Genomic DNA, 13828 nt, shown 5'->3' with positions numbered 1-13828 from the left:
TGACCTTCCATTTGAGAGAGGAGTGTATTACGAACCAGACCAGACCCCAACAGTGATTAGGATACTGGACCAACACCCAACATTTTAGTTTATTTGTAAGACTGAGCGGAAAGAATGATTCCCTCCACTGGAGCCTGACTGTCCTTCCTAAGCAGGAGACCTCAGCAACAACCCAGTGCAGTCTTTTGTCTCAGAAGAACTGTACAAGTATTCTCTGGATGTTTGTGTCAAAATCAGAGGGAGAGATCAAAGTGACCAGCCGGTACCACAACATGGAGGCAATTATCTGGTTTATGACCAGAACTCAGACCCTTTAAGACAGCATTCAAAACAGTCCTGCCCAGAATCTCAGGCAAGCGGTGATCTTGGCCTCCAGCTCATTCCTGTGCCAGACAAAGATGCATGTTCAAGTAGAGGAGACTCTTCCTGCTCCAGGTGAAAGGCCTGAGATCCTCCAGGAGGGGGTCCATCCGCCACGGATTGACCAGTCGTCTAGACACTTGTCCCTCTGCAAGAGGCACAGGAAAGATTCCACGCAAATACAATCTGGTTGGCCAGACAAGGGGCATCCCTGACGCACTTGTGATAACTGGAAGACTTTAGGAATATTGGATTCTATGTATTGAGCAATTTGAGGGTTAAAAGCATGGGATTAGAGTGTGTTTGATTGCAGTGGTCATATTTCTTTTGAAATAATTCTGGTTTGAAAGTAAGCATGCAGGTACAGCAGTAAGATAGATTGAGAACTGTATGTTTCTTGTTTAATGGGAAATTGTGTGGTGGTGTTTAAGGGGTGACTGTAAGCTGTTCATTTCGGGTGTGAAGTTAAAAATGTTTAATATTGTAATTATAATAAAGTTTTGTTTTTATAAGTACCAAGGCCCTATTTCTTCATGCAATCGCTCCAGGAGGGAATCATTCTTTCCGCTCAGTCTTACAAATAAACTAAAATGTTGGGTGTTGGTCCAGTATCCTAATCACTGTTGGGGTCTGGTCTGGTTCGTAATACACTCCTCTCTCAAAGCGAAGGGGCACCTTAAGGGACCCTTTAAACTTAACTAAACACTTCACGGTGTACAGAAGTTGGATCCAGGCAACAAAGTGCGCCCCGAACCCACAGAGTGCTGAATAAGCATTCGTGATCCATCCTTTCAAATGCCTTCTCCTTGTCAAGAAACTGGTAGGTGCTCGACAGAGCATCTCTCTGGGAGTGGTGGATCAGGTCCCGAACCAAATGGATGTTGTCATAAATGGTTCGGCCCAGAACAGTGCAGGACTGGTCAGGGTGGATCATGTGGTCCAGCACAGAGTCACTCAAGAGGATATTGCCCTGGCAATGAATTTGTCGTCCTTGCTGAGGAGAGAGCCTGGGTGCCAGTTTTTAAAAAGCAGGCTTCCCCTTCTTGGGCAGCAGGCAAGAACGGCCCTGCGCCACGAAAGGGGCAGCTCCCCGGTTGTGGTACTCTCTCCCAGGAACCTGCATAGTCATTCCCCAGGATGTCCTAGAACGTACTGAAGAATTCCACATTCAGTACATCCAGTTCCGGGATCTTGCCCCTGCAGAGGCTATTACGGGCACCGGTCAGTTCCCCAAGGCTGATAGGGGCGTCAAGCCTTCTGGTGCCCTCCAAGTCAATCAGCAGTGGGTCCTCCCACAAATCTCTGCGAGCATCCTCATCGGACAGATCCGGAGAGAAACAGGCAGGCTAGAAATTTCAGGAGACGGCCTTGATGCCCTCCGGATCCGGGGCAAGAGATCCATCATCAGCCAGCAGTGTAAGAGCTGTTGGCAGACCTTATGCCTTTTTTCCAGCAGTCCAGGTCCTTAAGGAACTGAATCTGTGACTTCACATATGGCTGCAGGTCCCTCAGCGTACCCTTCTCTTTGTACACCAGCCGTAGGGCCAGGTCCTCATCAGGCTGGCCAAGATGTGACTGCAGGTCAAGCACCTCTTTGACTCCTCAATCCTCTTTGACAACCCCCTCGCATACTTCTGCCAGAAGACACGGACATGAGCCTTGCCCATGTCCTGTTATAACCTATCCCACTACAGCCTCAAGGAGGGGAAATCTCCCCACTTCTCCAGCTGGCCCAGAAGCGACAAAATGAGTCCAGGAACCACTCATCCTCCAACAGCAGGTTGTTAAAGTGCCAATACATGGACTCCGCCTGAGCGCAAGACAGCGAGCTCTGCCCACACAAGGCAGTGGTGAGAGCACGGCACCTGCTGCACAGAAGTACACCTTTGAAATGTAAAGGTGGTCGATTCTGGATGCTCCAACTCCAGGTTTCACGAAAGTGAACACCCTGGAGTCGAGGTGGAGATGGCGCCAGGCATCCACCAAGTTGAGGATCCGACCACGTCCCGCAATTTCTCCACCACTTGTTTATGATGCTGGGTACCAAGGTGGTTCCTGGCTTTGAGGGTGCAGTTCAAATCTCCCCCGCCCCAAGGGTGATGCACTCGCTCATGTTAATGAAGCCAAGAAGACTGGATGCAGATTCAAAGAAAGTAATTTGCTGCTGGCCAGCCAGGAGAGCACAGACATTCACAAAATGAAACACCACACCCCCTTCACCGATCATTAGGTGAAGCAATCGGCCTGGTACAGGCTCCTTGACTGCCAAGATCTCTGGCTGACAACACGGGGCCAACAAGATAGCCACCCCACCAGAAATGGAGGCCAGATGACTTGGTAGAAACCCCCACCCCGGCACTCCTGGAGCCACATGGCTTTGTCTCCCGGAATGATGTGGGTTCCTGCAGGAAGCACGCCGCATATTTCCTATCCCAGAGGACCGAGACGTTCCTCAGAATTGTGCCTCCTGCTGCCAGGGACATCCCAAATTTATATCAAAGATGTGTGCCCGGATACTACGCTTCAGCAGCTGCTGCTTTCGGACTTTGAGCTTGTAAAATTAACAATTGATGTGCCTGAACCCTCCCTCTCTCCCTATCTCACCCCCCCCCACCCTCTCCCCTTACCCCCTCTTACCTTTTCCCTCCCCTTTACAAAGAGACAGAACCATTGTGTTTATGAGGGAAAATATATTTTATTGGCCACTGTGTTTAAGTGAGAAAATATATTTTATTGCAAGAAATTTGTACAAAATGTCTTTGTTCAGCTGATGAAGTTAAATATTAATCTAAACTTTAGGGGCGGCACGGTGGCACAGTAGTTAGCAAAGATGCACAGGTTAGGTGGATTGGCCATGATAATTTGCCCCTTCCTGTCCAGGGATTTGCAGGTTAGGTTATGGGGTTAGGGATATAGGGTGGAATGGATCAGTGGAGACTTGTTGAGTTGAATGGACTCCTGCACTGTGGGAAATCTGTGATTCTAAATGTTAACTCGTTTCAAAGTTTTGTATCTATAAAATCATTTTTGTTAACAAATGTTTTCCATTAAACTTTACAAGTTTCTACAAATGTTATTTCATAGATTTCATAGAATTTACAGTGCAGAAGGAGGCTATTCAGCCCATCGAGTCTGCACCGGCTCTTGGAAAGAGCACCCTACCCAAGCCCACACCTCGACCCTATCCCCACAACCCAGTAACCCCACCCAACACTAAAGGCGATTTTGGACACTAAGGGCAATTTAACACGGCCAAGCCACCTAACCTGCACATCTTTGGACTGTGGGAGGAAACCCACACATACACAGGGAGAACGTGCAGACTCCACACTGACAGTGACCCAAGCCGGGAATCAAATCTGGGACCCTGCAACTGTGAAGCAATTGTGCTAACCACTATGCCACCGTGCTGCCCAAAATGTCTTACTGAAACATCAAGACACAACATTAAATTTTGAGATAATTTAAAATTAATAAGATAATTGAAGTAAACAAGGCAGAAACATAATAACAAGGTGGCACATTGGTTAGCATTGCTGCTTCACATCATCAGGGACCCATGTTCAATTCGGAACTTGGGTGGCTATGTGGTGTTTGCACATTCTCTCCGTGTCTGCATTAGTTTCCAGGCAACACAGAATAGAACCGTAGAATTCCTGCAGTGAAGAAAGAGGCCATTCAGCCTATCGAGTCTGCACTAACCCACTGAAAGAGCATCCTACCTAGGCCCATTCCCCCGCCCTATCCCTGGTGTAATGTTCTTGTCGGGTGGCCTGATTTATATTACAAGAACACTTGAAGCTAAAGCTATAAACGATTTAATAACATTAACTGTGGATCAAATATATACATACAGATGAATAATAATGTGACCATGCACAAGCAACCTCTCTCCCAGCTCCATCATCAGTCTGAGGTCACCTGACTAACATTCACTAATGAGATTCCGAGTGTAAGTCAATGAATTACAACACAACCATTTTTAAAAATAACTTTAGAGTACCCAATCAAGAGTACCCAATCAATTTTTTTCCAATTAAGGGGCAATTTAGCGTGGCCAATCCACCTAAGCCTGCACATCTTTAGGTTGTGGGGGCGAAACCCACGCAAACACAGGGAGAATGTGCAAACTCCACACGGACAGTGACCCAGAGCCGGGATCGAACCTGGGACCTTGGCGCCATGAAGCAACAGGGCTAACACACTGCGCCACTGTGCCGCCTTTATTACAACACAACCATGATATCACTACACCTGGAACCTAATCTGTACATCCGTGGACACTAAGGGCAATTTAGCCTGGCCGATCCACCTAATTTGCACATCTTAATAATCACCTTAATCATAAAAAATAAAATTAAAAATGACTTTAAAAGAACCAATAATAACAGCAATGCCTGTATAAAAGAAAACAAAAGAAAACTGTTTAAAAAAAACTTCAGCATATCTTTAAAACACTTGTTAAGCATGTTGTCAGAAGTCTTCAATATACATCTGGAGTTTCAATGGCTGCCCTCAATGGGTTGGAGCTTGTGCAGATTGTCGCGCTGGAGGGCCGAGGATGCCGCAAGGAGAGGAATGTTCACCATGATATCTAAGCACAGGTAAGTGCGCATATTTCCATCTCAGAATTGGCAGCCTGTGGCTTTCCACCGCTAACCGGAGGTTATGGGCCAAAGTGTCAGGCTCCATGTTCTTGGCACTGCTCCCCACTGATAATCAGAGTTGGAAGCCTCTTTACAACTTGGTAATTCATTAAGTTAATTGAAAAGGAAGTGAGTGGCACTGCTCCTATGTCTTCTGTTCTTATGCCCTGTTTTTAGGCCAGTAGGGAGTGAGGGAATTTGGCACAATGAGGGAAGAGGTGTTATTCTGGTCTTTTACAAGATGGAATGGCGTGGAGAGGGAGCAAGATACAGCAAGATCTCAGAGCTGAAGTGCAGGAGGCACTAATTATGTATGTAGGTAAATAATTGATTAGCAAGCTTTTACATTTTTTACATCTAAACTAGTACCAGGGAGATATTAGTATTCTGTTAAATGTATAGGTTAACTAGTTAAACCACGTAATATAACTACAAATTATCAGTGAGTAGTATTTCTAAACTTGAAACACTAATTAATGAAACCAACTACGGGAAAGATGACAGGGCATGTGATATGTTGCAGCTGCAGTGTGTGGGTGCTAGTGGATTCTAGTGTGATCCATAGAAACCACGGGCAGGATTCTCTCCCACCCCCCACGCCGGGTGGGAGAATCGCCGGGGCGCCGCGCGAGTCCCGCCACGCCGCCCCGACACCCGCACGCAATTCTCCCACCCCCCTCCCAAATCAGCGCCGCGAGAATCACGCCCGGCCGCTCAGAGAATCGCCGCTCGGCGTTTGCAAAAGGCGAGCGGTGATTCTCCGGCCCGGATGGGCCAAGCTGCCGCCCACACCTGGTCGCTGCCGGCGGGAACTGCGTGGGAACGCTGGGGCGGCAGCCTGTGGGGGCGGGGTTCCTGCACCGGGGGGAGCGTCCGATGGGGTCTGGCCCGCGATCGGTGGGCCGGCCTCTCTAAAGGAGGACCTCCTTTCCTCCGCTGCCCCGCAAGATCCATCCGCCATCTTCTTGCAGGGCTGCTTTTTACGCGGCGCCAAGGCCCAGCGCACGTAAAATACGCGACACCACTCCTAGCCCCCCCCCCCCGGGGGCGGGAGAATAGGGGGCTGGGAGCGGGCTCCGACGCCGGAGTGAAACACTCCGGTTTTCACTTTAGGTTACATACTTCAGATCTGGTCGGTGGTCAGTGACACAGTGGTGTGTTAAATGAGGCAGTTATAGGGATCCAGAATATAGTACAGAAGGAGCCTCAACCTTTACTATTATCTAACAGATTTGAAGTTCTTGTAGCTTGTGTCGTCCAGATTCCTCGGCGCCAGCAGGAGCCAAGATAAAGGAAGGCCAACAGACACTTAGGGACCGCCCAGCGATCAGGGAACAGCTCCAGTATTGGAGAAATCGATCCAAGTGATCAGAACGTAGTCCAATCACTTGGAACCAGGTACGGGGTCCGCCCAAAGGGCGCGAAGCCCCTGGGGACTATAAAGTAGAGCCCCCAAGTTCAATTTGTCCTTCTTGGCAGGGTCTCTCAGCAGCTCGAAACAACCCTTGACCGTGACCTGCCTAGTAGCTGCATCAACCAAGTAAGTCTCCAGTCAACGCACGCTACGAGATCGGCGCCGGCGGGACAGGCATTCTAGCAGCGGGACTTCGGCCCATCCGGGCCGGAGAATTGCGGGGGTGGGGGGGGGGGCCAACCGGCGCGGCGCGTTTCCCGCCCCCGCTGAATCTCCGGTGCTGGAGAATTCGGCAACCGGCGGGGGCGGGATTCACGCCAGTCCCCGGCGATTCTCCGACCCGGCCGGGGGGATTTATCCCACTTTTCCTGGGGATGAATGAACACTGTACTTGTCCCTATAGCATTTTTTTTGTTTTGGTTTGCTGTGACACATCTGGAACTTTACATTTCAACAATGGAACCTTTGTTCCCTCTTGCTTCACACTTTTGGCCACTTTCTTTTGACGACTTTCTTCTTTTCCAGTTGTATTTTGAGCTCAGCATCTAATCTGGCAAGTTAAGTTGTTTTTGTGTCAGAGTTATCTGCAGAACTTGTGTGTAAGTTTATCTTTGCCTGGGCATTCAGTTCTTTCCAGAATTCTTCTTCCATGGTCACTGACTAGTCGTTAGACTGTTTCAGTCATTTGGTAGATCTTGAATCTGTTGCATAGAATTTACTCTTTCTGCTTTCAAAGTCTAAATTTTCTCTTCCATATCATGGGCGAAATTCTCCGTTATCGGCGCAAAGTCCGCCGATCGGCGCAAAAAACGGCGCAAATCTGACTTGCGTCACGCCGGAAAAATTGTTGCAAAGTCTCCGGCCCGAAATGGGCTAGCAGCGACGTGACGGGATCCGCGCTTGCGCACGGATCACGCCGTGCAGCGTCATACATGCTCCCCCCCACCCGACCGGAACACCCGACCGGAACACCCGACTGGATGGCTGGCCGCCGCTCAGCCCCGAGGTTCCAGTCACGGGATGTGGAGGCGCTCCTGGACGCAGTGGAGCAGAGGAGGGAGGCCATGTATCCTGGGCACGGCCGCAGAGTTGCCCCACGCCACAGCCGGCGTCTGTGGAGGGAGGTGGCAGAGGCCGTCACCGCTGCGGCCCTGACACCACGGACAGGCACCCAGTGAACGACCTCGTCAGAGCAGGCAGGGTGAGCCTCCCCCCCCCGCCCGATATCAATATCCCCCCACCCCCATATCCCCCCTCCCCCATATCCCCCCTCCCCATATCCCCCCTCCCCCATATCCCCCCTACTCCAGATCCCCCATATCCCCCCTCCCCATATCCCCCCTCCCCATATCCCCCTCCCCATATCCCCCCTCCCCCATATCCCCCCTCCCCATATCCCCCCTCCCCCATATCCCCCCTCCCCCATATCCCCCCTCCCCCATATCCCCCTCCCCATATCCCCCCTCCCCATAACATCCCTCCCCCATATCCCCCTCCCCCCATATCCTCCTCCCCCATATCCGCCCTCCCCATATCCCCCCTCCCCCATATCCCCCTCCCCATATCCCCCCTCCCCCATATCCATATCCCCCCTCCCCCATATCCCCCTCCCCATATCCCCCTCTCCCATATCCCCCCATATCCCCCTCCCCCATATCCCCCCTCCCCCATATCCCCCCTCCCCCATATCCCCCATATCCCTCCTCCCCATATCCCACCATATACCCCCTCCCCATATCCCCCATATCCCCCATAACCCCCCTCCCCCATATCCCCCTTCCCCATATCCCCAAGTGAATCCAGCCCTAACCTTAACCTCTGCAATACACGCGCAACCGATGGCGTGCATTCATATACCTGCCTAACACTGTTGCCTTTTACCCCTGCCACCCCCCCACCCCCCGCCACAGGAGAAACGCGCACACAACACCAGGGAGCATGTGAGGACTGGAGGAGGCCCCGCTGATGAGAGGCCACTGACCGAACACGAGGAAAGGGCCCTGGAACTGGCTGGCGGACCTGAGGACCGGGAGGTTGCTGATGCAGATGTCGGGGGCTTACTAGCAAGTGAGCCACCGACAGCCCGTCCCCATATCCCCCCCTCCCCTATATCCCCCTCCCCCATATCACCTGATCACTGCCTGCGTGTCTAACCATGCATGCTTCATTGTGTATCGCAGGAGCAAACGTCGAGGCACCCATCCCCGCAGATGCAGAACGCCCGCAGGATGCCCCTCGGAGGCCATGGGAGACGGAGAGACCCGGACCCTCCGGCATGCGACGCCCGCAGGATGCCCCTCGCACACCACGGGAGACGGAGAGACCCGGACTCTCCGGCATGTGACGCCCGCAGGATGCCCCTCGCACACCACGGGAGACAGAGAGACCCTGACCCTCCGGCATGCGACACCCGCAGGATGTCCCTTGGAGACCACGGGAGACGGAGAGACCTGGAGCAACAGGGAGACGACGCCCCCGTCACGTGCGGGTGCGACGACGCAGGCGTGTGCCACCCAGCGACGAGAGGGGCAGCCACAGGCCCCCATCACAGCTGAGCCAGGACACCACTACCCAGGACACCACTACCCAGGTCACCACTACCCAGGACACCACTACTCAGGACACCCCTACCCGGGACACCCCTACCTAGGACAGCACTCCCCAGGAAGACAAAATACCGGACAGTGACTCAGAGTGGATGGGTGGAGACGAACCCCCACCCCAAAGTGTCATGGACTCAGAGTGGGACGAAGAGCACGACACAACGCCACTGCTGTCACCAACACCCTCCACCATCGCAGAAACACTCACCTCGGTTGGGCACTTTAGTGATGAGGCGTCTGGTACACTCACTGGTGCGCACAACACAGCCGTCCCGGTACAGCAGGTGGAGGTAGGAGCAGCAGAGGGGCCGGGCGGTCGGAGGGCAGCCCAACCCAAGCGAACATCTGCCGCCCAGATGGATCCCGGGTTCCTGGAGTTACCACACCCACCCATAGATCCGATGCAACAGCGAATCGGAGACGAGCGAAGAGGGTGACGGCCGGCTTGCGGCGGCTGCAGTCGCAGGTGGAGGAGTCCACCTGCGTCCAGGAGCTGGGAGTGGTGCCAGTCATGCGTGCCACCCAGGCCGACACCGCACGGGTGGCGTCCGCGGTGGAGGTAATGGGTGCGACGGTGTCAGACATGGGGAACGGTTTGCGAGGCCTGGAGCTTTCCGTGCAGGCGGCGTCTGTGGCCCAGGACATGGCTTCCCTCTCACAGGAGGCCATGAGCCAGCGCCAGATGGCAGAGGCGCTCAACGCCATGGCCCAGTCTCAGCAGGCCATAGCCCAGTCTCAGCAGGCCATAGCCCAGTCTCTGCAGGCCATGGCCCAGTCTCTGCAGGCCATGGCCCAGTCTCAACAGGCCATCGCTGAGAGCATCGGCGCCAGTGGCCATGTGCGAGCCGGCGTCGCACAGTCACAGACAGGGTTTGCCAACCCCCTGGGCTCCATGGCTGCAAACCTGCAGACCCCTGTCGATATCAGCACGGGCCTCCAGGACTGGCAGCGCCAGATGTCGGGGGGGTGTCGGATGGCCAGTCCGTTCGCATCCCCCACCCATGTAGAGGCCTGGGGGCCATCGGGCACCCCGAAGGAGGAGGAGGTGGTGTGGTCCGTCCCGGCTCCCCCTGTAGGGGAGGTCCCGGAACACCGCGACACCTCGGACTCCCCCCCCCTTCTGTCCCAGGTGCATCGGGTGGGCAACGGGCAGGACAGGCTGGCAGCTCGCCATTCCAGTCGCCCGGGCCGCAGCCTGGCCCATCTAGGCCAGGACACCCCAGGAAACGGCCGCCAAAGGGATCCTGTGTCAGAGGGCAGGAATCACAGGAGTCCACCTCCAGTTCTGCTGTACCATCTGGGGAACTACGTAGACGTAGTCAAAGGGCCCGTAAGGCCAAACAATTAGACACTGAGTAAGTTGGCATGGGTGCAGGGCACAGATGAGTTTTAGGGGCTAGGGCACGTGTATGAACTCCTTTGGTTATTAAAGTCAATGTTACACCTACAGAAGCTGCCTTTGTGCTCTGTCCAAAGTGTGCGGGGGTGTGATGTACGTTGAGCGCAAGTGTGTGTGTGAGGGGTGGTCTTACCTCAGCCCCAGGTGAGTCTGCCCCCTTCCCCCTGGGCCGCCATCAACATCCCCCTGGGTAGAGGACGGGACCGTGCGCTGCAGTGTCACAGCCGCATGCAGGGATGGTCCGGGTGGATGGTGGTACTGTGGCCATGGGTCAGACATAGTCCAACGATGTGGAGCCAGGACCTCATCGCAGGGCGGGTTGTCATCATCCTCCATGGCCTGCAATAGACACGCGTCCACCCGCAACTGTGTGAGCCCGGCCATTGTGCCGCAGGTGGATCGGCAATGGGGGGGTGGTGTGCATGCGGGTGGGGTGGGTGGGGTTGGGGAGGGGGGTAAGGGTGCTGGGTGGGTGGATGGGTGGGGGGTGTGGGTGGTCTGCTGTTGCCATGGTGTGTGGTCTGTGGCCACACTACCCGATTCCCACGCCCATCTAGTCAGTGAAGCGGGCGGCTATCAGTCTGTCCCGTGCCCGCTGGGCCAGCCGGTAACGGTGGACAGCCACCTGCCTGTGTCTAGCCCGTCTGCCCTGACCACTGCCCCCATCCCCCTCATCTGGGGAGGACTGCGCCTCTTCCTGCTGCTCCTCCACTCCGCCCCCCTCTGCCTGCGGCACAATGCCCCTCTGTTGGGCTATGTTGTGCAGGACGCAGCACACCACAATGACGCGGCCGACCCTATCTGACCGATACAGGAGGGCGCCCCCAGAGAGGTCCAGACACCTGAAACGGATCTTCAGCACGCCAAAGCACCTCTCGATCACTCCCCTACATGGGCATCATTGTGGCGGTTCTCCGCCTCATTGCGTGGCCTCCGTATAGGCATCATCAGCCACGATCGCAATGGGTAGCCCCTGTCGCCCAGCAACCAGCCCCTCAGCCGGGGATGGCGTCCCTCGTACATGCCGGGGATGGATGACCGCGACAACACGTATGAGTCGTGTACACTGCCTGGGTAACGGGCGCAGACGTGCAGGATCATCATGCGGTTGTCGCAGACCACCTGTATGTTCATTGAATAGGTCCCCTTCCTATTGGTGAACACGGCCCTGTTATCTGCAGGTGGCCGCACGGCGACGTGCATCCCATCGATCGCGCCCTGGACCATGGGGAACCCGGCCACCACAGAGAAGCCCACGGCCCGGGCATCTTGGCTGGCCCGGTCCACAGGGAAGCGGATGTAGCGGTGCGCCATGGCATATAGGGCATCTGTCACTGCCCGGATGCACCGATGTCTGCGATATGCCGGACAGGTCCCCACTCGGTGCCTGGAATGACCCCGTTGCATAAAAGTTCAGGGCCACCGTAACCTTGACGGACACGGGGAGAGGGTGTCCCCCGCCAGTGCCACGCGGTGACAGGTGTGCCAGCAGGTGGCAGATGTGTGCCACGGTTTCCCGCCTCATCCGGAGTCTCCTCCTGCATTCCCGGTCCGTGAGGTCCTGGTATGACTGCCGGGGCCGGTACACACGGGGCGCCCTCGGGTGCCTCCGTTGCCGTGGGGCCGCGACGTCCTCCTCCCCCTCCTCGTCCTGTCGGTCAGGTGTCCGTCCAGCCTGGGCGGCTGCCGCCTGCCCCTCTGCGGCAGCCTGCGCCGCCTCTCTGGCACGCTCCTCCTCCTCCTCCTCCTCATCCAGGTCAACATAGACATTAGCGGCTGCCGCCACGGCGGCCGACATCGCTGGATGATCGGAAAACATGACGGCCTGGTGGGGGGGGGGGAGGGGGGGGGGGGGGGGGGGGGGGGAACGAACGACATGTCATCATTGCCCATATCCCCTCCTTCCCCCCAGCCAGGTGGCATGGACCGCATGGGTCCAACTGTTGGAGGCTGGTACCTGGCCAGGTGGACCAACTCACTTGCCCTTGCATCCCCCTCCCCGGCACGGCCCCGCCCCGTCCCCCTCCCTGGCACGGACCCCCCTCCCCCCATCCTCCTCCCCGGTACGGAGCCCCCCCCCCCCCATCCTCCTCCCCGGCACGGACCCCCCCCCCATCCCCCTCCCCGGTACGGAGCGCCCCCCCCCCCCATCCTCCTCCCCGGCACGGACCCCCCCCCCCCATCCCCCTCCCCGGCACGGATCCCCCTCCCCGGCACGGACCACCCCCCCATCCTCCTTCCCGGCACGGACCCCCCCCCATCCTCCTCCCTGGCACGGACCCCCCCCCCCGTCCCCCTCCCCAGCACGGACCCCCCCCATTCCCCTCCCCGGCACGGACCCTCCCCCATCCTCCTCCCCGGCACGGACCCCCCCCCCCCCCCCCATCCTCCTCCCCGGCACGGACCCCCCCATCCCCCTCCCCGGAACGGACCCCCCCCCCCCCATCCTCCTCCCCGGCACGGACCCCTCCCCCATCCTCCTCCCTGGCACGGAACCACCCCCCCCATCCTCCTCCCCGGCACGGACCCCCCCTCATCCCCCTCCCCGGCACGGACCCACCCCATCCCCCTCCCCGGCCCGGACCCCCCCATCCTCCTCCCCGGCATGGACCCCCCCCCCCATCCTCCTCCCCGGCATGGACACCCCCCATCCCCCTCGCCGGCACGGACCCCCCATCCCCCTCCCCGGCACGGACCCCCCCCCCCATCCTCCTCCCCGGCATGGACCCCCCCCCCATCCTCCTCCCCGGCACGGACCCCCCCCCCCCCCCCCCATCCTCCTCCCCGGCACGGACCCCCCCATCCCCCCTCCCCGGAACGGACACCCCCCCCCCATCCTCCTCCCCGGCACGGACCCCTCCCCCATCCTCCTCCCTGGCACGGAACCCCCCCCCCCCCCATCCTCCTCCCCGGCACGGACCTCACCCCATCCCCCCTCCCCGGCACGGACCCCCCCATCCCCCTCCCCGGCACAGACCCCCCCCATCCTCCTCCCCGGCACGGACCCCCCCCCCATCCTCCTCCTCCCCAGCACGGACACCCCCCCCCCCCCCCCATCCTCCTCCCCGGCACGGACCCCACCCCCCCCCCATCCTCCTCCCCGGCACGTACCCATCCTCCTCCCCGGCACGGACCCCCCCCATCCCCCTCCCCGGCACGGACCCCCTCATCCCCCTCCCTGGCACGGACCCCCCCCCATCCTCCTCCCCGGCACGGACCCCCCCCCCCATCCTCCCCGGCACGGACCCCCCTCCCGGCACTCCCCTTGGAACCCAGCCCACTCTAACCACCCCCCCCCCCTCCCCGCCGCACACACACACACAAAACCCTACACACACCTCTCCCCCACACGTTCAGACTGCGGCCACGCCATCGCCTGCCCAGCAGCCAACCCCCCAGGCCGTCA

The sequence above is a fragment of the Scyliorhinus torazame genome, chromosome 14 (genome assembly GCF_047496885.1).
Source record: "Scyliorhinus torazame isolate Kashiwa2021f chromosome 14, sScyTor2.1, whole genome shotgun sequence".
Taxonomy (NCBI): Eukaryota; Metazoa; Chordata; class Chondrichthyes; order Carcharhiniformes; family Scyliorhinidae; genus Scyliorhinus; species Scyliorhinus torazame.
The sequence above is the reverse complement of the archived record's forward strand: the minus strand, read 5'-3'. Positions refer to the sequence as shown.